This window comes from Chroicocephalus ridibundus, chromosome 2, assembly GCF_963924245.1.
Source record: "Chroicocephalus ridibundus chromosome 2, bChrRid1.1, whole genome shotgun sequence".
Classification (NCBI taxonomy): domain Eukaryota; kingdom Metazoa; phylum Chordata; class Aves; order Charadriiformes; family Laridae; genus Chroicocephalus; species Chroicocephalus ridibundus.
In genome coordinates, this window is record NC_086285.1 from 18,333,176 (window position 1) to 18,356,598 (window position 23,423).

The window sequence follows — 23,423 nt, forward strand, 5'->3', positions numbered from 1 at the left end:
TACTGTGCAAGGAAGAATGGATTTAGCTTAGGCTAGGGGAAAGGCTGTGTGGGATTAAACCTGTTTCTTCATTATCGCTTTACTCAGCTAGTTTTTCATTATGTGCCCTGGCTTTGATGAATGATGTTTTTGTCCACCTAAACTATCCATCAGTGGAGATCCGCAACACTGAATGTGAGATGCTATTACAGGAATAAACCTTGATTATAAATATGAGTGGGATCTCTGATAATCATGAGCTTCCAGAACTCAACGTACTCTTAATGCCCAGAAAGTCTTTCTTTGTACCCCCTGTGACATCCCCAACAGTGTCAGAGAGTGTGGGAATCGTTCTGCATTAGTCAAAAGGAGACCAGCACCAGGAAAGGGAGTTTGTGGCTGCCATGGAGATGCTCTGGAATACCAGCAAACTTCCTTCTGTCCCTGTTTCACTGCAGTGAGCGAATACTGGTGTGAGGAATCACTCAGGGTCAGTCAGGGCTATCGGGTAGCGTGCCGGTGGGGCACACCACACCCTGCCTACCAAGGCACTGCCAAGCAGCGGGGCTGCAGCCACCAAGCACAGACCCTCCTTCAGGAATCCTTACAGAGGTTTTCAGCATCAGTGGTACCTCTGTTTCTTTTGGTCTTGAGGAAGCCTTGGGCTGTATTCTCCCGCATGGCTTCCACGGGCTGGAAGACACGGTGGGTATGTGCTAGTAAGTCTCCTGTGTGGGGTGAAAGATGAGACAAAGCGTGACTAGTCATCCAACCTCCCAAAGCTGCAACAAAGCCCCTATAAATTGAGCTCCACCAGGGCTAAACAAGTCTTATTAATTTCTGCATTCAAAAGAGCACTGAGGACCTCAGAGTAGCCCTGGCAGAGCCAGGATGACAGTACTGCCAGGAGAGAACAGCTACAACAGCAAAGCTTGACACTGCTCCTTGGGCTGGGTACTGCATCAGATGCCCACTTGCTAGGTGGCAAAGGGAAGGGTGCAGCTGTCTTCTATCATGGCTGACTTTCTCACATATACCAACGTTTTTTTGCTGTGAAATCTCACGTTCTGCTATGAAGCCTTCAACTCACATTGTATTTCCACTCAGTCCTTAGCGTGACTACACTTTCTTAAACCCTGGCCTGTTACTTGCAGGAAAATGGAGTCCGTACTTGGCACAGACTGAGGACACCAGACCCTCCAGTGCTCCACAAGCAGCTCTAAAGTCCAGTGGACACCAAATCAGTGGTCACGGTGACAGCTTCAAGCATGACAGACCCCTGTTTTATTCCTGTGCTACTATGACCAATCTATGAGACTTGTGGAGAATCGTAAAGAACTGCAAAGGGGTCCAGGCTCCTAACCTAAAAATCCAAGCATGTTTGAAGGTCCGAGGGCCAAAGCATGTTTCCATGGCCAAGTGCAGACTGTTGCGTGCCTGCTTGGAGCCAGCTGGACAGAAACATGTCTAGTTCAGGAACTGGGTAACCAAGCTTGGCGTGAAGCCTGAGCTGCTACATCAAGGTTCCCAGCAGCGAATGGACTGGACTCAGCATGGTATGAATATGTCTGTGCAGCTTTTGGACCATTTCTTGTTCTATGCCTTCACTTGTCCACAGCAATGTCCTCAATTTTCTCTGTGCTTTGATGCAGCATTTCAAAGAGGACAATAATACTGCTCTACATGGTTGAGCTGTTGTGTGTAGAAGGACACTGAGAGTTGGGAGCTGCTCTGGTGAAATACCTACCTAGCCTAGTTAGGTAGGGCAGGAAAGTGAGATGAAGCATGATCATGGAATCATAGAATGGTTTGGGTTGGAAGGGATCTTAAAAATCACACAGTTCCAACCCCCCATGCCATGGGCAGGGACACCTCCCACTAGACCAGGTTGCTCAAAGTCCCATCCAACCTGGCCTTGAACACCTCCAGGGATGGGGCAGCCACAGCTTCTCTGGGCAACCTGTTACAGTGTCTCACCACCTTCACAGTAAAGAATTTCTTCCAAGTATCTAATCTAAATCTCCCCTCTTTCAGTTCAAAACCATTACCGCTCGTCCTATCACTACATTCTCTGTTAAAAGAGTCCCTCCCCATCTTTCCTGTAGGCCCCCTTCAGGTACTGGAAGGCCGCTATAAGGTCTCCATGGATCTTTCTCTTCTCCAGGCTGAACAACCCCAACTCTTTCAGCCTGTCTTCATAGGAGAGGTGCTCCAGCCCTCTGACCATCTTCATGTCCCAACTCACTCCAACAGGTCCATGTCTTTCTTATGTTGATTGCCTGAGAGCACTGCTTTGACACACTGCAAGGGAGACTACAGGAATCCAGCCTGGATGTGAGTTCGTATTGTACAAGCTGGTTTGCCAGTGTGTGGGTGTTCTTGATCCCCATCAGCAGCAGAATTGAGACACAAACCCATGGCTTTCACAGTGCTGGGTTGCTGAGCCAGTGTTTAGTTTTGGGCCCCATCTTGAAACTCCTCTTGTTTAACAAGAAGGGAGGAGGTTGGCATAAATACAAGTACCTTGTGAAAAACAGAAGGGGAAAAGAAAAAGAAGTGGAAAAGAGACACGAATGCCTAATGCAACAGAAAAAAAAATCCCAAACCTCCTTAATGTTGCTGTTATGTCAGCTTGGGCTATTGGCAGTGGAAGTGGTTATTGGCAGCGGAAGTTAGACCTGGCTCGAGGCTAATATAACTTGCGCACCTGACTTTTTAAAAGGAGCTGAGATCTGGTTTCTTTATGGATGGGCTTTTTTTCATTCGTGGTGTTGGTCCCTTCTTCAGATTTCCTTAACTTTCCTTTCAGCCTGTTTTGGACTTGATTCTTCTTCTATCTTTCTGCCTGCCTGAGAAGTCTCCTGTTACATGTAGACAGCAATGGGATCCTTCATGCCAAAGCTCATTCTTCTGGCTTTGCAGTTTCTAGGGCCATAGAGGTGAAGGATGTATGATTCAATAAGCTGGTGTTCAGTGACAAAGTCTGGTATCTCCCTTCTCCCAGCCCAGGGCCAGTGAACATATGAAGTCTCAGGAGTGTGCAATAGAGGCTCTTCAACCAACAAGCTCCACCATCTATCACTTCACTCCTAACTACTACTGCTTTTGGCTATCTTAACTCCCAAAAGGACTGTCAATTTAACCATAACTACCTAAGAACTGCCAAGTCTCGTTTTATGAGCTGCTGTTGAGAGTTTAGCTATTTAAGGCTGATTTTAAACAATTTTTATTGGTACTTCGTGGCATGTGCCTGATTTACAGTGCTGTAAATAACCACAAATTAGGGACATTTCTTTCTTTACAGTAAAGGCACATTATCTTGAACATAAGAAAGATAGTTTGTTGGTGAAGAACTGGAGTGCAGGCCCTTTTCTGCCACAGGCTTCCTGTGTGAGCCCAGGCAAGCCTTGTCCTGGGTTTGGTCCATGCAGAGGAGCTGTCTCCCTCCCCCAGGGATGCTCTAAGCACCAGGGAATGTGGGATGAGGATCCCATCTAAGATGTTCCTCACTGCTCACCCTGCTGCTATGAGGCTCTGAAGGTAGGAGAGAGCAGTGCTGTTTTGTAAGTGGCACGGTCAGTTTGATGCACTGAAGAACTGTAAGTATCTGATGTTAAGTGTTATTTAAAATTGCATCTCAGGCACGTGTTACAGAGCAGGCATCACCTTCTGCAGCATTTCCATCTCTTGACTGACTGCAGCAGGAGAATAAGCTACTAACTGAGACCAGATACCCAAACCTGACACAGCTAAAGTCAGGGAAGACAAACCACACTCTGGAGAAACAAGACATTAGATCCCACACCATGAAGAGGCCTGGTGGGCTCAGGCCACCACTACCTATCTTCCTTTGCAACATCAACTGAGGAGCACAGTGAAGCACCTGGAAAGCATCATCCTAGGAAGGGGAAAATGTTTCTTTCCAGCTTAAAAAAGACTTCTTGCAGTCCAGGAATTCGTTGATGTAGGAGTTCAGATGTAAGATAAGATGTTTTACTCAGGACCATCCCTGTGACTTGGGGATGTTCAGCAAAGCTATCAGAACTTCCTCCTGTTAACTGGTGTGAGGATAAGAATCTTCACTGTCAGGGGTTTTAAGTTCCTTTTTCACACCCTTTTAAGAAATTGTCAGCCAGACTTGAAAACTGTGGAATATGCTCATCACATTTAGAAGAAATCCAGAAGCCATGAGGCAAAAGACAACCCTGGCCTGTACTGTCATGTGGGAGAGGACAGCAGACCCATAGACACCACGCTGGGGGCTTCAGTGCCTTCACTGCACTGCACAGATGGGTTCCTCTTCAACAGTACGTTTCCCATTCATGTTTGCTGTCTTCACATACAAGAAAAATGAAACCAGCCTTCTATTCACAGGGAGGCGTGAGGGTATATAACTGAAATCAATGGCTAAACGCTTTGGGCAGCAGTTAAAACGTGAATCTAACTTTGGGGATCTTGTAAGATGTGGCTGGATTTTAAAATGTTCCAAGTACTCAATGCCAGACAGTGTAGTTATGCAAAGGGGTCAGCAGCATTTCAGCTAGATCTTTGCAAATGAAATACGAGCAAAATGGAAACATTTTGTGGAACAGGACAACTGCATTTAATTTCTTTAGATTTCTTTTAAGAAAGCGTGGAGATGATGAAACCCCCAAATTTCTTCCTTTTTTTTTAAATGAAAATATCTAGTTTTCCAGATTAATATTTTTTCTTTAAATGTTATTCTTTAAAGATAATTATAGCAAAGAAGGTCAAAATCAAGGCCAAAATAGAAATCATTGAAATTTATCAAAATATTGAGGTTACCAAATTATGTTTACTGACTTTTTAAAAATTTTCTTTTGGTTATTCATATTAATTTGTTTCTATATTTACACTTTCCAACCTAATTTGAAACAAGAAAGTTTTAACATCTCAAAAACTTCCACACGATGGAAAAATACACACCCCCCCAGAGTTGCATGGAAGAATTTTTAATGCTTAGTGTTTTGAAAACAAGAGTAGTTTTGCATGGTGATCTGTGGATATTAGAAGTCTATATCCTGGTACTTCATTTTGAAAGTACTAGTTTTTATGCTGAATCATTTCAGCAACCACAATGTGGCTTTTGCTGTAGATCACCTTTGTGTCAGTATCCTGTTGCCTTCAAAAAAATAGGGTTTAAGGGAAACTGTGAGACTTTTTCTGCTTTCTGGAATGATAAAAAGAATTTGCATTTGGCCAGAAAATGAAGACAGTGGGCATAATATTTACTTATACTCCTCATCCTTGGAGAGCAGACACCCAGAGTGGTAATGGAAGAACCTGTGTGATGCTAGTTCATGCCTGCGCATCATAAAGAAAGCAAGAGAAAGCAAAGGTGTCAGACTAAAGATGGCATCCCCATCACCTAAAAAGACACTGCAACAGCAATAATAAATGCATTTCTCAGATGGTATTGAAGAGTGTAATGGCAATCAGAAAACTCAAAGTGGTCCAAGATTTGCTGCAACCACATACAAAAAAATGCATCAAAAAAATAAACAGCCAACAGTGACTCTCCATATTTTAAGATGTAGAACAAAGAAAATCTTAGTCATTTCCAGTCCTTTGAACCCCTGACTACACTCCCAAAGCTGATGTCTGATGAACCTGTAGGTGAGCAGCAGAACAGTCTTCTTTAGAGCAGCCTGCCCGGGGTGGCATAACCACATCAGGCCATGCCCAGGGCCAAATTGGAGGGGACTCTGGCTGGAAAGTCCAGTGCTTTTGTCACTTTGAAGTGTGCAAGACTTTATACAGCAACAAGTTATTTTTACCCACTCTCCCTCACCTTCTAAATCAAAACTTTCCTTTATGGTCTTAGTTGCTAGAAAACCACTGTTACTGCTATCTCAAACAAGAGTACTTGCAATAAAAGTGTTTACTATGAAAACAACTGTATGTGCATCTCTATATAATACAGTCAATATCAAACATCTTCTAAGAAGCATAAATCAGATTCCCTTTCAGGAATAAAAATACAAGAAGGTTGCAATCTTGTTACAATTTCCTAATCGGCAGCTGAGTTGGGAACTCAATACCCAACTTATAACATGAAATATTCCCTGTATCTGTTTCACAGGGACATATACCGGCATGAGAGTGGGATTTGGTGGAACCTGGATTTACAACTGGAAATTAAATACAGGCATGTGGAAACATTATTATGTAAACTAATACTTAGCTACTTCTTACTGCATTCCCTCAACAGCAACAAAATGGTAGCATGGAAACCAAATGCTAAGTGTAATTTTTTTTAACCTGTTCTATGAGAATGAAAAGAAAAACAGTCCTATGTAGAACCAGGAGGACTCATTACTTTTTCATCTGAGAAGTCTTAAATGTCACAGCCCCTGGGCTGAATGCTCCTTTCATCAAAACCAATGGAGCTTTGATATTGGTTTCCACTTGAGCATGAGAGATCCCAGAGATTCCGGTTTTCACCTTTTACTGAGAATCCTGGCAACGTACTTTGATGTCTTACTTTTGGTAGTTTGTTTTGGTGGCTCCCATTGCTCAGGTGCTACGTACACTTCAGAGAGGCTGTAGCTCAGACACACGCAGAGCAGCGAGCCCTTGGGCGCTGGTGATTCGGCATTGCTCTAGCCCGAGGCACTGCTGCACCAACCCAGACAGGAGGGCAGATCATAGGCAAAGTGCTCTAAGATATAGCTGAGTCCTATTCACCTGTGTTTCACCTACTTCTCCAGTCCCTGCAGTTCAACCAGGAAAGCACCAGAACAAACACTTGAGGCTCACTTGCACCCAGTTCCTTCCCATGCCTTCTTTGTAATGCATGTAGCGGGGCAGTAAGAGAAGTAGCTGCTCTCAGTCCAGTCAGGCAGCATAAGTAGCCCCACATCTGGCTGTTTGCACTGTACAAGGCTGTCCACTGCTTCTCCAAAACATGTGGCACTCATCTGCGTAAGGGACAAACTGGGGGAGTCCAGATGTTTGGCTGACATCTCAGGGAACCACAGGAAGAGCCAGTCAAGCTGTTCATAAGCACCTAGAAGACAGCAAGGTGCTAGAAGTAACAGTCAGCATGGGCTTCTCACAAACAAATCACACCAAGCCAATTTGATTTCCTTCTGTGACAGTAGAGCAAACTGTGCGTATGGAAGATTTGCAGTAGATCAGACAGCTACGGGGATTCCAGTTAGGCTTTCTGGCAACATCTTACATGACATTCTCATAAATAAGCAGAGGAAATATCATGGAGCTGAAATTACCATCAAGAGTGTATAAAACAAGTTGAAAACTCATGCTCAGAGAAGTTATCAGGGACCCCTTGTCAAAATGGAACTGTGCATCAAGGACTTTCACAGAGGTCTGGCCTTGGACGTTTGTGCTCAGTATTTTCATCAATAGCTTAGCTAAAGGAACAAATCATAGGTTCACCAGCTTTGGGTATGTGCTATTAGTTTTATATAACCAGTTCCTTGGGACCATATATCCCAGAAAAGGCCTCTGGCTGCTGCTGCCAGCGTGTGCTCCCTCTGCCTCTGCTGTTCTTCATGGTGGTCTTGAGCAGAAAAAAGTGGAGCTGTTGCAACGCAGAATCTTGTTACATTTTTTGTTGTCAACTTGGTGTTCCTTGTAAGTACATCAGAGGCCAGGGTTAGAACTGAAAATTACCTTGATACATTGGAGAAGTGGCCTGAAAAAATAACAGACTTAATCAACTGTATTGCAAGGACCTGTGAACAGAAGTGGTGAACTGCACAGAGCATGGGGATCTGGAAGGAAAGACTGATTGATCTCGGGTTATTAAGTGTAGAGAAGATAACAATCTTCAGGTATATGTGGCCAGCAGAGAGATGAAAGAAATAATCTGTTCTTTGTACCATAGCACAGTCAAGTAATAATGGGTTTTAATAGCAGCAAAGGAGATGGTAGGTGAGTTACTGGAGAGAATACGCCAACAGAAGAAGGGGGGTCACATGGGGAAGCACTGGAGTATGTCGCCTGTGTGGGTGGTAGACTTTCCATCCTGAAGATTTTTTAAGAACAAGTTAGAGACATATTAATCAGGAATTAAATAGGCATAATTGATCCTACTTTGGGGCAGGATGGCCCTTCGAGGTCGCCTCCCCACCCTTATTTTCCATTTCAGCAGTCTGCCTTATAAACATGGCATGGAGGTCTGTTGCTCAATAGATGGTTAAAAGAGTGAATAGCAGCTGGTTTATTCCTCTGTTTTTGGGAGGTGTGTTTACATTCCAGACGTAAGAGTGGAGGGGAAGGACAGCGAGTTCTGATCGCACCAGCCAGCCAGCGGAGGAGACCGGGCAGCCATCCATCGGAGGCTGTTTAACTTTCCCAGCCTTTCAGAGCCTAACATAAAGGACAAAGGTGGCTCCCAGATGGAAGACAACAGACTTGAAAAACATGGAAGCTGACAGAGAGGGATGTACATTTAACATGAAAGTTAAAATTGCCAGAAGAAGAAAGCAAGGAAATTTCCAGTTAGGTGCAATGGAATGACTCCTGAAGGATCTGTAAGTACTTTTGGCCTCCATAGAAAATACTTGGGCAGAAACCCTCCAGAAGGTATGTTTGTTTTGAGCAGAATCTGGAGTTCCTGCACCAAGCTTTCTGAAGGCTGCGTTGCAGGATTAGCCTATATTCTCTATACTCAATGTCATGGGAGACTGAACGTTTTCACTGTGTTCTGGAGCCTGACACGGGCAGACAGACCACAAAGAAAAACATGGGAACAGATCCTATAAGCTGCTTCAAATAACACTTGCTTCAGAGCCTCTGGTGATTGCTGAGAAATTCTAGTTTCACAAAAGATGCCAATAGGGGAAGAAATTATTTCACAGTTTGCCTCAAGCTTCAAAAGGGGTTGCTGAACATGTTAAACGACACCCTTTTTGACAGACTGGTTTGTGGTCAATGCCACTAACTAACAGGAAAACAAATGCCTGTAGTCTGAGTAGGGAATCGCACTGTGTGCCACAAAGCCAAGGAAATTGCTGCTGGAGGATCCCCAGAGCTGCTCTGTGAGAGCGCGCAGGCCAGCAGGATGTGTGAAAAAACATCAGGAATGTTCCTTATGTGACAAGATGGATCATTCAGAAGGAAGGCTCTGCCGGGTATGAAAAGACTTGGTATATTGACTCAAAGGGACACTTTGAATATGTTTCTAGGTATAAGCAGCTCACTTCAGAAAGAAACTAGTGGATAGGGAAATGGGGAGGCAGGAGTAGGAGGCAAAGCAAAGTCAAGCTATGTACGTAGATGGATACTGAGCCAGAAATAGAAAGAGGGGAGGTAAATCAGAATTTACGAGTCTTGCGTATATTCATTACAGTAAGATTTTTTGGGGTGTTTTTTTTGGGTTTTTTTTGCAAGCTCTGGCAATTCTATTAGCCAAAGAGATAAACAATCATTTTTGATACCAAAGAGACAAGAATTTTATTATCATTGTATCATATCCAGTGACTATAGCAAATTCAATCCCCTTCCTTTGCCAGCTACATGATTCACAAGGTGTTCACTGCAAAGATTGACAATCCAACTGTTTGTGTGTGCCGAATGAGCTATTCTTGATGTCAAGGACATGCATAAGTGGTCAGAAATGTTCAGGAGGATGATGAAACCTGAAACGGATCCAAGTGCAGCATGATAGAAATAGTCCTTGGCTCTCAAGGTAGGAAAGAAGAATATCACAGATACCGCTAACGCGAGCTGGTTATTAAACTAAACTACCGAAAACTGGAGGATGGAAACCAGTCAGATGTCCTAGATGTGAAAGGTCTGCCCAACATGGGACATTACCTGTTAGTGACAGAACATGGATTCCTCCCTCCACCTCCACCTGGAGCCAGGGATTAAAGAGACCTTGATTGTGACTTGCCAATCTATCAGTGAGACTACAAATCTAGTTCTTTATTTTGGCCAACATCCATTTTCTTGTACTAAGATTCGTCTCCTTTAACAAGATTTGCAAAAACCAACTTGTGAAAACATACTTACTTATGGAAATGGCAGAAACGTCTCATGAGATCCTCACAGAAGCAACACATAGTACTGATACTTGTCTGTCTCTTGGCACCAGCTTTATATCAAATGGCTTTTGAGAGGTCAGCCTGGAAAATATAGAATTAACTCCATGGTCAGAATGAAAGACAGTGAAACGTCAAGAATCTGTAACCAGTCTTCTAAGAAATTACATTCTGGGCATTACAGTGACATTTTTTTGTCTGTTTCTTACAATTGCTGGACCACCTATTTTTCAAATTACCAGCAAAAGCAACGCAGCAATAGATGTTCCAGTTCCTGTCAATCATTATTACTGTTAATTATTTAATTACTTTCTTAGAACTTCTCAATTAAAGTGCAGACTTCATTCCTCGGTTAATTACAGGTCTGAATTAACTCTGACCTTTAAACCAAGGGAAAATGTAAAGCCCTAAACTGTTGCAACACATTTACCTGTAAATTCCCTCCCTCCTCCCTTGCACTTCCCGAATCATGTTAGCCATCTTGTAGAGGAACATTTTCAGGGACGGACTGACTTTTACAGAGCCTGGCTCAATACAGCGCAGGAATAAATGGTGACTTCTTTGTGGCAATGTTTACTACTAAAGAAGAATAAGATACTAAATTAAAATAATCTCATCAGTTTTAAGCACACGTTGGTATTGATTTACCAAGGCACTGACTGTGCCATACATTTACATTGGGTGGAATCTGTGTTTTATGATGACGGGGGCGGGAGGGAAATCTTCAAAGGTATGAACATGTGGATAAGAAGATTTGTATTTTGAGTGCTGATGAGTATTCGTGTAGACAAAAAGATGGTGCTTTGGAGATAACACCTGAGCTGCACAGAGGGCCTGAAAACATAAAACTCAGCAGTGAATGGAGCCTTGAAACACGAATCCAAACCCACAACCAGCATTCACGATCCAGCCGAGAGAGGCTTGCTATTTACTTTTCCATGCCATTGAGTGCAACAATTCATTTACTCCCAATGTATAAATACATACACACACGACACTAAGTAATATCCTGCTGATCCAAAGTGCTCCCCAAGCCTCACGCCCTCCCCACTGGCTATCCCCCTCCCAGCCAGCTCTCTTCCGCTCTGCAACGGCGCAGCCCCGGGGTACGTAACTGAGAAATCTCTGCTTCAGACAAGGGAGAAAGCTTCATGAATCACCAAACAACACTTCTCAGGTGGGAAAAGCACATTCTTTGTTCCTCTACATGGAATTAGAAAAATATGTGTAGAAGTAAAGCCCTGAAAGCCCCGGGAGGGCAATTGCTCTCTTTCTCTTTCTTTTTCGGTTTTGTTGAACTTGTGAGTTTTTGGGGTGGTTTAATTAAAGGTCTTAAAATTCTTTAACACTAACATTCAAGTGCTTCGTATTTTTGCCCCAGACTCACAGAGTTTCCGTCCTCCTCCTCTCTCGTGTCACTTTTACTCTGCAATAAAACAATTGAATCACACACTGGTACATAAATATTGGCAGATCTTTAGGTTTGCTGTTTTTTTCACTCAGCCTATTGGGCAAACAGCCTAGAAAGGCTAAGTTATTTGCCAGAGTTTGAATTTCTGGCAAACAGTGCAGATCCAGTACAAATCTCAAATCATATTTCAGGAATGCCGTGCTTCTACCGCACCTTTCCAACTCTTCTCTCTGTGCACTAATGACTATTATGGGGAAATGCGTTCCAGAAATGTGAAAATCAATGTAGTGGGAAATGTACCAAAACCACCTTTCCACTTGTACAATCTCAGTTGTCCAAGAAACACAATTAATTAGTGTTATTGAGCTGTTTAGCTCCCCAATAAAAGCTTTTTGAGTGATTATATGAAAAACCATTGGTACTGGAGGCTTCATACTGAAGTAATTAATGGAAGTTGATTATATTCTGACAAGTTAAACACAGGTTTGTTTGATATTACACACACATGGAAAACACATGCGCTATTGAGCTCAGTACCTAGGAGTTTAGATTAATGGTGTTGATGAATTATGTGGAGATTATATACTTTGCAGACACATCATGGACCTGATTTTGAAAAGCAGGCTCTCATTTTTCTCCTGCAATTTTGAGGGTGTGAATAATTGCAGGTGATTTTCTAGCAGCTAGACATCTCACTGCCTGGTTGAATTCCTTCGGGCAGAGGTCACGCCTGGTTTTGTGCAAGGCAGCAGAAGGCACTAGGAGAGCGTCTGCAGACAGTGAAGAACAAGCCTACACTAGTGCTGCACGCTGGGACCACAGTGACCAGCAAGGACAACTGGTTTCATGTGCAGCTGTGGCAGCTGAGTTGGGACTTTCAAGAAATACCTTCTCTTTCTAAGTTCGGGGTATGATATGAACTTGAGGCTCAACCCCAAAAGGGGAAAGAGAAGCTGTCACTTAGCTTTCTCCTGCCACCAAGCAGAGGCTGGGGACAGACCTGACACTTAGCCAGGAGACTAGCTCTTGAAGCAGTGTCTGTGGGACACTACTCAGGTTCAGCCTAATATCTAAGCCTACCACTTGGTATCTTTCTCTTGAGGCTCTATCTAAAGGCAACTGAATGTCATTGGGGTGAGGACAGAGGTAGCAACTGATGTTAGGGTTTAAGAGTTGCAGGAGATAGCCAGGAGGTAGAAGGCCAGGTTCAAATGAGTGGCTTGATTCAGGCAGGGAAAGGACTCAGGTTTTGTGCACTACCCTGCCATGTACAGCAGCTTGTGCAGAATGGTCAAGCCCAGATCTGATTCTTTCCCACATTGTTTACCCACAGGAACATGTAGAGGTGCCCCTGGGATGCCACAGCTGGTATTACAGGACATTTACTGAGTGCTTAGAGCACCATCTGGACATGCTCCCTCGGGCTTTTCCTAGGAATATGCCCAGAAAGAGCTGGGACCACAGACACCCTAAACCCAAGCTACAAAGACAGGATGACTGCAAGCTGCAGATAGCAGCCCAGCTTTCGCAGCACTCCTGGAACTGGCTTCCAGGTCCATGAGCCAGCCCGGAGCTGGGTGAGCATCTCCTCCTGAAAGCAGATTCTGATGAGCCCCCCCAGGCATAATTCAGTTTGAGACACCAAATCTGGGTGTCAAAATGCAGGTTTCCATGTAAGCCAGCCAGATTTTGTGCTGAGCTGTCTATACCTCCCCTCTACCTCAGACATCGGTGGACACCTACCTTCAGAACCCCCTATTTAGATGTCAGTGCCCAAGTGAAACCCTGCCCTTACAGACACGTAGCAGCTACAGCGCAGTGGCAGCAGGCTGTTTCCAGCACCACTGTGATCACAGACACACATTGACTGCTCTGCCCATCTCTCTCCTGTCCCCTGGACAGCACATGCCCAGTGCCCTGCAAGAGCAGATCACCAGCACCGCACAGATGGAACCAAAAAGGAGAAGCAGCCCTCCGAGGGCTGCTGGCTGCAGAAGCAAAGGATAATATTAACAGGCAGGAAGGAGCAGCCAGCATTCCTCCTGGGACTAGCACACCTTCCTCAAGGTTTTGGTGTGTTCAGAGCTAGAAAATATTTACAGCTCAGACATTTCAGATCACCCTGGCTGAGACATGAGTTAAGAAGCTGCATCAAACTCCATATTCAGTGAATGTAACCAGAGACTTCTTTTAGACTGTAGTTTAAAGTACATTACATAGAGAGAGAAAGGGGAAAGGTATTCAGACCTCTTCTGCCTTGGATCTTGAAGTCATCTGAGGAACAAATATGACACACCAGCACGTGCCTACAGAAGTACGCTAAGTGGAAAGTGGAAGGCCACACAGCTCCTCTCTTTTGCACTTGCAGTCTCTGGATCCAGCACTTGGCTCTCTGTCTGTGCATCATTAATTGTTGACCACTACCATGGTCTATAAACAAACATAGAGCATGCATTAATCATTACAAAAATGAGATCACAAACATAAACCCCAAAAGAGGCCTGTGGTCCTCCGATAGTCAAGCTCCAGGTCCATCTGAGATAGGCTATGTTGGCATGTAACCCAGGCAATGAGACAAGCTGTGTGGCTGGCACCCCACCATTGGTGGCTCTCCAGTCTTCAGAGGATATTTCAACATCCTCTCCACCCTGCCTGATCCTGGGGAATCAGTGAGAGGTGACCATTTACAGTGCCCAGAGATGTCAAAAGGTCTTGTGGTATGTGGTACTCTATGGATGTCCCGGACAGTGCAGATGTGAAGGAGGAACTGAGCCCCAGGGGGCCATGGCCAAGGACAAGCTGCTCTGGCTTTGTCCCTCCACATGGAAGAGAAGACTTAACACACCAGTGGATGCTGAACAAGTTTATTTGGCTGTATAAACACCTAACCCTTTCCTAAGACTGCTGCTGCTTTGATTGTTCACCTAACTGCAACCCTACAAGAAAGACAGAATTAGGGCCTAATTCTGTAATTGTTTGCTGCCTCCAGGAAGGAGCAATCGTTGTTGGGAAAGGGCTTTTAACTTACCCCCCCAGTGCTGGCTGTCTGCTGGAAGCAGTGGATAATCCCAGAAGCAAGCCCCAAATCTTGTCGTGCTGGTGGATAGGAAGCTGTCCTTTCCGAGGAAGGGGAAAGGTCTGGCTTCAGCTGCTGCTTCTTAATTAGCTGCTGCAGGTGGAGAGCTGTGCAAGTCCCTCACATTGCTTTTATAACTATCACATCTTTATGTGGCTGAACTGTTTTTTTCCACTGTAACTTGGCCATTTTTGGAAGAGAAATATTTTGGGTCACATTATCAATTTTCCCCCCATGGAAAGCTTATAAAAATTAATCTATAAGCAAATTGATGTGAGGAAAAACGTTAGCAGAAATGTTTTCAAATGGACAACCTTCAAAGGATTTGAGCTCATTCCATTTGAATTACAAAGTTAGAGCTTCAGTCCAGCCACTCTTCGGTTCCCTACCTCTCTTCCCCACCCATGCTGCTTTGCATCACACTTGAACAGGTCCCCAGTGAGTACTTTTTTCCTAATGATTGAATTTAGCATTGGCAGAAGTACCTTGATAGGCTGTTCTTGAGGATGAAGAATCCATTTGCTGTCCACAGCAGGCACAAGAAGCCACTGAGCTGCCTTTCTGATGGCAATGTGCTGACCAGTCTCAGACAGACAGAGGAAGGTACTCCTTCCCCCAGACTTACTCTGTTAGTGGTCCCAAGATAGTTCTCAGCTAGGGCAGCAGTTTTTCTGCAGAAGTCAATCTAACTGGACTAGACTAAGGCCACCGTGAAGATACTAGACTTCGTAGTAATCTCGTACCTTTTCAGTTAATGGTAGAGCAAATTAGGGACACTGAAGCTATATGGCTGATATACCCTACAAAACCACAACCCTGCCTTTTCTTTAAAGTGAGATGCCAATTGCATAGCCAGGCAAGCACTGAGATTGACCTCAGAGGAGTCAAGGAGGACTGTAACCACCATTGTCCCTTTGGGCTAAACACAAGAAACAAAAGCCTTCAAGGTGCTTTGTGGAACCAGAAAAAACGAAGCGGCTTCCACACAGAGACAGGCATTCCTGCATAAATAATACAAATAAATTACCTCTACTTACAGGTGTCTCGTACCTCAGTGGTTATTGGTTTTGTGTGTTTATGGAAAGAAGGCAGAGCAGATCAGAGAAGCCAACGACAAGCTAAACAAACATTAGGATTATGGCTCCAAGAACAGAGAGAGAGAGATTTTGGCTGAGCTGATTAGAAGACAATTGTAACATGAAAAAACAGCTCCTAATTCCTCTTGTGTTTGGAGATTGTGGAGAATGTGCACCTCGCACATTCCTTGTAAACAGAGGACCATAGTAAAGCAGCCTGACTCTTTCAACACCTTCATTTCCTAAGCAACACAGCCCACAGCACTCTGAATTTTAGTGAGCAACCTGGAGGGCAAAGCGTTACTGTGTCTGTCAGGAGCAAGAGCCAGGCTCCAGGAGGAGAGACTGGGGATCTCTACATGTGCAGGCTCAAGAGAGATAGGGTAATGGAGATGCCACCAAAATGAACCATGTTGGAAAAAAAACTGAAAGCCAAGTGGGAAGCATGTGGCTCAAAGGCTGCATCCGATCTGCCGCTGCATCCTGTGGAGCCTGTGGGCAACCAAAGTCCTTGCTCTACATCAACCCCTTCTCCATCTCACCCTCTGCCACAGTCCTGCCTCCTCCTTTCCACAGTGCTCCTGTTCCCAGCCAGCCTCAACTCCTCTTGACTCCATGGTGCCGAGTCAGGGGGAGGACAGAGCTGTCCCATGTCAGCCATGGGGCTGTCAATGTGACCTGTGTTGCTGGTGTGTTGCTGGGAAAGGTTTGGGACAACCCTCAGCACATTTGAGCTCATTCAAGTTCCCCCAGCAAAAAGGTCTCCCTTCAGCTACAGCCAGCAGCACTAAGTATCATTAAAGAAGAAAGAATCAAATAAAAAAGGAAGAAGAATTCAGAAGTCTCTCGATAATTGTGGAGAGGTGACTTGTAGGTGGAGGCAAAATTGCTTTTGGAGCAACAGCTACACAGTGTCTAGCCAGCCTGGGAAGCCCCATAGCTGGGAGCAGAGACCTGTCTGCTCTGAACGAGCAGGATTTCCATGGAGCCAGGGAGACTCAAAGGTGTCTTGACAACCCAAAATGTGCTAATAGACACGAGTAGCAGCAAGGAATGGCAGATCTCAGAAACTGTGTTGAGAAAGCAATGAAAGGGGCAGAGGTCAGAGCAGACCTCACTCAGCCACCTGGCTGCACAAGTGGGTTAGCCAAATGACCTCAGTAAAACTATTTTCTACTCCATTTGTAACCCTCGGAGGCCAATCAGGGAGAGGAGAGATTGTCCAGTTCAAATAATGCAAAACTTGATTTCTTTGAGGGAAAACTCCCTGACAGGCTTCTTGGCTCTGCTCAGCGTCTCACCCAAGTGAGTGGCGAGGAAGAGGAATAGGAGAGGTTTCCAGCAGCCAGCCCGCGCACGCCAGCTCCGTCCGTGCTACAGAGCAGCCCACGACAGACGGCCGAGAGCTCCAAGTTTGCAGGAGCTGTTGAGATGTGGCGTGCAGGCAGCCATCAGGCAGAAAGAGCCAGATCAGAGAATAAGCAGCAAGGGGAAAGTTGAGTCCTCTGGCCTGGCTGAGGACCAGGCAAGACCTGTTCTTGGCATAATCCGGTGCAAACAAGGATTCCCAGGATAAATGGGCAGTGGAACAACTTAGACACATTTAGCTGGACTTCAACTTGCAGAACCAGATCAGGAAAAGAAAATCAGACACCCCAAGGGCTCGGGGAATTTGCCCCACCATTTGAATTTTTCTCTGCAGCAGCCAACCAGGAAAGGAAGCAGCTGCTAGCGAGAAAGATGGACATTAATTGCCATGAGCCCCGTAAGCGTAGATATGTCAAATGGAAAAGGTGACTCTAGTCTGGTCTGTGGCATTTTTGAACAATTAGAAAAAGTGAAAGATTTGGTTTGTAAAACAAGAGAAGTTGGCAATAATGCAAAAACTAAAGAAAGCAGTTAAGTGCTGGTACAGTGAAAAAGTTCGCTATAAAACGTCAACTTGTTATAATAGGAGGCTGGGCCAGAACAAAACATCACAAGAGCCTAGTAAAAAGCCTCTTTCCCAGTCTGAGTTGCAAGGACACCACGTTATGTCAGTGAAGCCCAGAGGTAGACAAATGAGGCCCCAGGTTTTTGTTTAGGTCCTTACAGTTGAACAACCCCAGGAGGAGACTGGCTACAAATCATCCGCTGGTATCTGTGAAATGCATGGAAAAAGTGGACACTGCCTCTAGGATAACCATTAATAGAGCAGACATGCTAAAAAAGGTAAGGCATAGGCTGCCCAAAAGTGAACCAACTAATTGGTCTCAAACGGAGACAGTGACAGTGCCTTCGTCCAACAGTTGGGAAAGTTGGGTTTGCAAATTGGACGTCTGGAATTTGAGCTAGATTTCTGGATAGCCGAGATAGTGGATGAGCTAATAAACAGTTTGGATTTCATTATGCCTAATAGCTGAGTAAGTGCCAGGAAACCATGTCTTACAGACCCTGCCTGTGAAAATTCTTTATAAATGTGTGGCACAGGTGAGCAAAATGATTTGTAGACAACTGGTTTGCAGAGGATGGGGAACGGCACTGTTATAAGTGACATGCCATGGGAGCTTTAGAGCCAAAGAAATCTCTTCCCAGAGGCTGAAACCTGTTTTGAGACCTAGGATCTCAAAGGGATTTTAGCTGCTCAAGTGTTGGTATATTGAAAGCAGGAATCTGTTCCCCTCGTGTGCTAGACATTTCTGACAAGGAGCAAATGAAAGGAGGGAAAAAAGGACTGAGGGCCAGAAAGCATGATGAAGTAAACAGAAGTAGTAAATATACAGATGAAAACTAGCAGGGAAAGAAGATTGGAGATAAATTCAGGGAGCTTAGCATTTGGTGCTGAGGATGGTTTATAAACCTTTGTTGATGAGGTTCCTGGAGTTGTCCTCCCTCTCATTGACAAAGAAGCACAGGACCAAAATATAGGAAGGTGACCATGGAGCAGCCACTTCAGTGCTTAACTGAAGCCAAGTGCAGGAGATATTCTGGGCAACTGGGAATTTCTGAGCTCTCACTTCACCTTCACTGGTTGTTCAAAGGAAGGAGGGCAGCCCCATGTCCTTTTCAAGGCTGCAAGGACCACTGCAGTTTAGTTTTCCACTCTCAATCTGACAAACAGCTGTGGACGTCAGTAGAAAGATGTGCTTCACAGTGGCAGAATGAAGCCCTCAGTGGCCACTGAACACGGCTGCTTACCCCCCCGCCGTGGGGCAAGGGGTTATACCTCAAGCACAGCCCTGCAGAGACACAGTCAAACTGCTTTTAAGCGTCTCCACATGACACTGGTGCATTGGTCTTGCGGATGTCCCAGCTCACCCTGGGCGCGGTGACGTACCCTGAGGGAGCCATCTCCTCTGGTTCCTCAGTGGGGCAGTTCTACTGACCACATCAAAAGCCGTGGCCGCTACCTGGTAGGTTTACACATGGTCTGAGACAAGCTTAAAGTCTGCCAGGCTGCAATAAAACTCCAAAGAAAGAGACTATTTCCTAATAAAAAAGCAGTATACTTTGGGTAGATGGGAGTGAAGGAGGAATTTCCACTGACACAATGACAGTGGAGGTGTCCAGAAGCAGATGCTCCTCCTGCGTCTGCAGGATTGTGGAGGACTTTGTTACCTAACACGAGTTTTACTTCTAAGCTTGCAGGTACTGCACAACACCAGCTAGTTTGGGTGAGCTTGTAACTGAAAACCATTGCAGTGGTCAGCAGAACATAATTTAGCATTTGTGGAGTTACAAAGGTTCTTGTGACCGTTCACAGTTTTTGTATTTTAAAATGCCTTTCATATCAGAAACCGATACTGAACTTATAGGTTCAAGACGGTATTGATACAGCAACACAAAGGATTTGAAAGTGCCCCGATTGCAGCAAAGTTTTCAGGTCTCTCAGATGATTTATTGTATTACTGAAGCACACCTTGGGGTAAAAGTTTTATTTATATATCTTCACCTCTCCTTGAATGGGACTAAAATCATTGTGGAAAAGCAAAATGAAAATACTCTGACAAGAGGGCATTGCGTAAGTATGTAATAATTTGTTCTTTAACAGTAACTATTTAAAATATTATTAGATTAGATACCATTTTTCTTTCTGTCTAGAACATACTCTTTATACTACCGCTATTGTAGACTCATGACATTGGTGACAGTGAAGTAAAGGTGCTTTTACGGATTAACTGTAGCTTCTGCCTTTCAACTGGAAGGAGTTAAGTCCTTTTATGGATCCCAATATCAACAGCCTCCATAAGAAACACAGGCATCACTACACATGTGTATATGGAAAGACAAGTATCTCTTGGTCTTCCTTTGTGAGACTTGGGTGTCTGAAGTAGGGACAGAAAGGACCAGAAGAGCAAGAAATTAAGAATCTTGATCCAACAAGCTTGGTGAAAAGCTCAAAAAAAAAGAGAAACTCTTTGGCCAGGTGTCCTGCATAAGAGACAAGAAGGTATGAGCAGAATGCTGACCCCTTGCTGTTCAATTCCTCCTGTGTTGAGGAAAAAAGCTTTAGGTGCTCACTGTGAAAAAAGAGGCTAACCTCAAAACCATATTATTTAGTGAGCAATTTTTCTCCCTAACAGTAAGTTGTGACCAGTCAGGTCAAAAAGGTAGTACTTTTATTTTTTCTGAAACCTTTTGAAAGCAGCATTAATATACATGAACTTTGCATGTAAGTGTTCGGCAGAATTATTTATAACATTGTCTTTAAAAGACCCTCTTCACCTGTGTAACTCAATGTCAGATTCCCTAAAAGCAATTAATCTACATTATAACATCAACTGGTTGCTGATAGAACTACCACTCACTTTTTTCCCATCAAAAAGGACTATCAAACCCTGTTTTCTGTAGCAGTAACAGAGGCAAGGCAGGAATCTGTCCTTGTCCAAAATGAGGTGATATGCATCTGTGTGCTAGTGGTAACTGTGTTATCTAGAAATTCTTTCAAGACACTGAAATTCTTTCAATAATCTCTTTTAGCCATATTTTATTCACAACTTCATCTCCATTCCTCTGCAAGAAAACACCAAATTGCTTTAAAAAAAATAAAGTATAAAGTTACATATTACCATTGCGCCTTTGAGAACTATGGTTGTGTGCTATAAGATGTGGCAAGCTTATACTAAAACAAAAGGACTCTCTCTCCATGGCATATTCATTATTCTCCCCTACTGAGTAATTCTATCTCCTGCTCTCTACGGGTGCTTTATGCTTCAACAGAGATGCAATTTCTGGCCAGAGCAGCTTCAATATAGAGTCTTAGCTTCCATGGGTGTGTAATCATTTACACCTGTGCAAAGTAGATGTAAACTCACTTTGCACTCACTTTACATAGGTGCAAATGACTGCACAAGGTGAGAAGCAGTGGAGAATCAAGCCCATAATGACTGCAAAGCACTTAAGCAGGGTATGATGGAGACCAACAGAGGCACATGGGATACAGCGATCAGGAGGCAAGCAAATGTCAGCAGCAGTTTGGGACTCTATTCTCCCTCGTTGAGCGAGCAGCGTCTATTATTAGCAATGGAAGTCATGCATGTGTGCCCAGAGGATAATAAATCAGCCGCCGTGTGAATGATGCAGGCCTGCCTGCTCAGGCTTCTCTGGCGCTGCTGTAAGGGTCGGGCTGCAGCAAGAAACCTGTGTTGCCACCTGGGCTGGAAGATGCCAGGTGACTGTGTGGTCGTGAGATCAGTTTACATGGAGAATCAGGCTAAACCTAGGGGCTCTGACTTGGTTTAGGGCACGTTTCTTGTGAGTCAAACAGGTTATCCAAAAACCTGGCTCGATCACTGCTGAAATAGTACAGGTGCTCCTAGTCCTTTTTGTTATATTGCCTCCTAAAACTGCCCAAGAGCTGGGGAGCACAAAAGCTTTCAAAGGAAACTTTACTTTTTATGAGCTGTTGGACAGGAGAGAGTAGATAGATCCAAAATTAATCTGCTGCCCTTTGTCAGAGCTCTCCGACCGTAAGGTGACAGGCAGTAATTACCACGATGGGCTATTTGGAGGAGGTTGGATGAGAAGGGAGAGAAATTTTTTCATGCTGACTTTTTTAGCCTGAAGATTAGGGTTTATATAATGACTTTTCTTGGTAGTCTGAAAAAGACCTTCTGAAATGTGTTCCTCTTAGTCTTACACCTGCCAGCTTTCTTCACTCTTCTTTCCCTAGCCTACTAATAGTGATGGTAAATGCATCCAGAGAAATACGGTTGCTATAAAGTACTGAAGTTTCTGTGTAGCGTGACATAAAATTACTGAATCTGAAATAAAGTATGTGTGTCATTTTTCCAAGGGACTTTTAAAATGTGCCTCTGGATATATGTGAAAATATAAAATACTGCTCACAAAAAAAATTAAAGCAGAAAGCATACGCTCATGAAGGAAAACTGTTTCATTTGTTACTGCTATCTTTTCAAGGCAAAGCAGTCACACCCTGTGCATGGCAGGCTGGAAATCTACGTGTCCCTGCTGATTTTGCTGTGTTTGCAGTACCTGGTGTGGGAGAGGGCTGGCCATTGGTGCAGAAGTGTTTCCTCATGGCTACAAAGTTCTGCAGAGCCGGCGCTGAAGTCAAGCCCAACATTCATTCACATCCTACGACAGTCAGGCTAAATCTGATTCACAAGCAAGATGACGACAGCTAGGACAAGGGATCATTTTTAGTTGTAAAACAAGCAATTTTGAGCACGTGATTGTAACAAATAATCCAAACAGTTTCTTATTTAATGAAAGCACTTACCAATGACAGCATCAAAGAGTTGGTGTCGAGGGAGGGTGGGTGAAGCCTGGTACTGACCCGTTGTGGGTCCCCCTGGGCTGGGAAAAATCAGACTTTAGAAAGGGAGGACTGTTTCAACACTTATATTAACAATAGAGTGAAAGAAGTCTTTATTTTCAGTAACAGGCTTTCAGCAAAGGACTTTTACCTTCTATTCCTGTTTTCCTAGTAAGTTATGAAAGGTTTATTTACCCCACAGCAAGTACCCTCAGTGGCTTCCTCTGTAACGGGCTTTTCGGAAAGCCTGATCTGGCTTTCCAATGGGATAGAACATCGGACCAACCTGGCCAACCAGGCTACCTTGCCCTGGTACGGGCTCCTTGAGCCTGCCTGTGGGATCCCACCATGCCACCTCTCCCAAGTGTGTCCCACATGCTGCAGCCAAAGTCATAGATATGCTGCAATGGAGGGAGGATGGAGCGGAGCAAGCTCAGCTTCCCCATGGCTCTTCTGCTGTCCTATAGGATGTGGTACCTGTGGTGTGGTGCAAAACCACCACTTGAGGCTAAAGCAGCTGCTCAGAAGAGTGCTGCAAAGAGCTGACGTTCCTTCAGCTGCTCTTCTTGCCTCATCTTCTTTGCCTGCAGTCCCAGATGTAGCATACTTCAAAGCTGCCATAAGCATGTGGTTCTCTGTAGCATAGGAACAACAGTGAAACTTCTGTACTTGGTTGTGTTGAAATGCCTGGAGGCAGCTGAGATAGATAGGTTGTGAGCTACTTCACTATATTTGGCACTCGTGAGATCCCTTCATCATCTTCTTAGTCACAACTGACCTCTGGTACCTGCTGTAGTGTCCTACTAGTCATGGTCAATGGTGTGCACGCTTTTCAGCTTCTGTGGAGGACAGTGAAATACCGTGACTAGATCCTTGTAGATTTATTCATTTATCTCAAAGGTCTACTCAAATGCCACTAATTATAAAGGCAGGTTTACAGCAATCTGGTATCAGCAGCATCTTCTACAGCTGCTCCCATGAAACCATTTTCTTCTTCTGCCACGAAATTAATCTGATATTTGCTGAAGGTGTATTTAAGGTACTAAAAGATACTTCCTTTTAAGTGTTTGGGCATTTTTCCACGGGAACA

General features: G+C 44.3%; 1 long non-coding RNA gene across 1 annotated transcript; it reads right to left on the reverse strand.

The window, feature by feature from the left end:
- Positions 1 to 9,991: 9,991 nt before the first annotated feature.
- Positions 9,992 to 22,370, reverse strand: LOC134510574 (uncharacterized). Its single transcript, XR_010069663.1, has 3 exons — positions 22,298 to 22,370; positions 22,051 to 22,198; positions 9,992 to 10,097 (listed from the first exon to the last, which is right to left on the reverse strand). It is a non-coding gene; the product is annotated as an uncharacterized LOC134510574 (long non-coding RNA).
- Between the last annotated feature and the right edge of the window lie 1,053 nt (positions 22,371 to 23,423).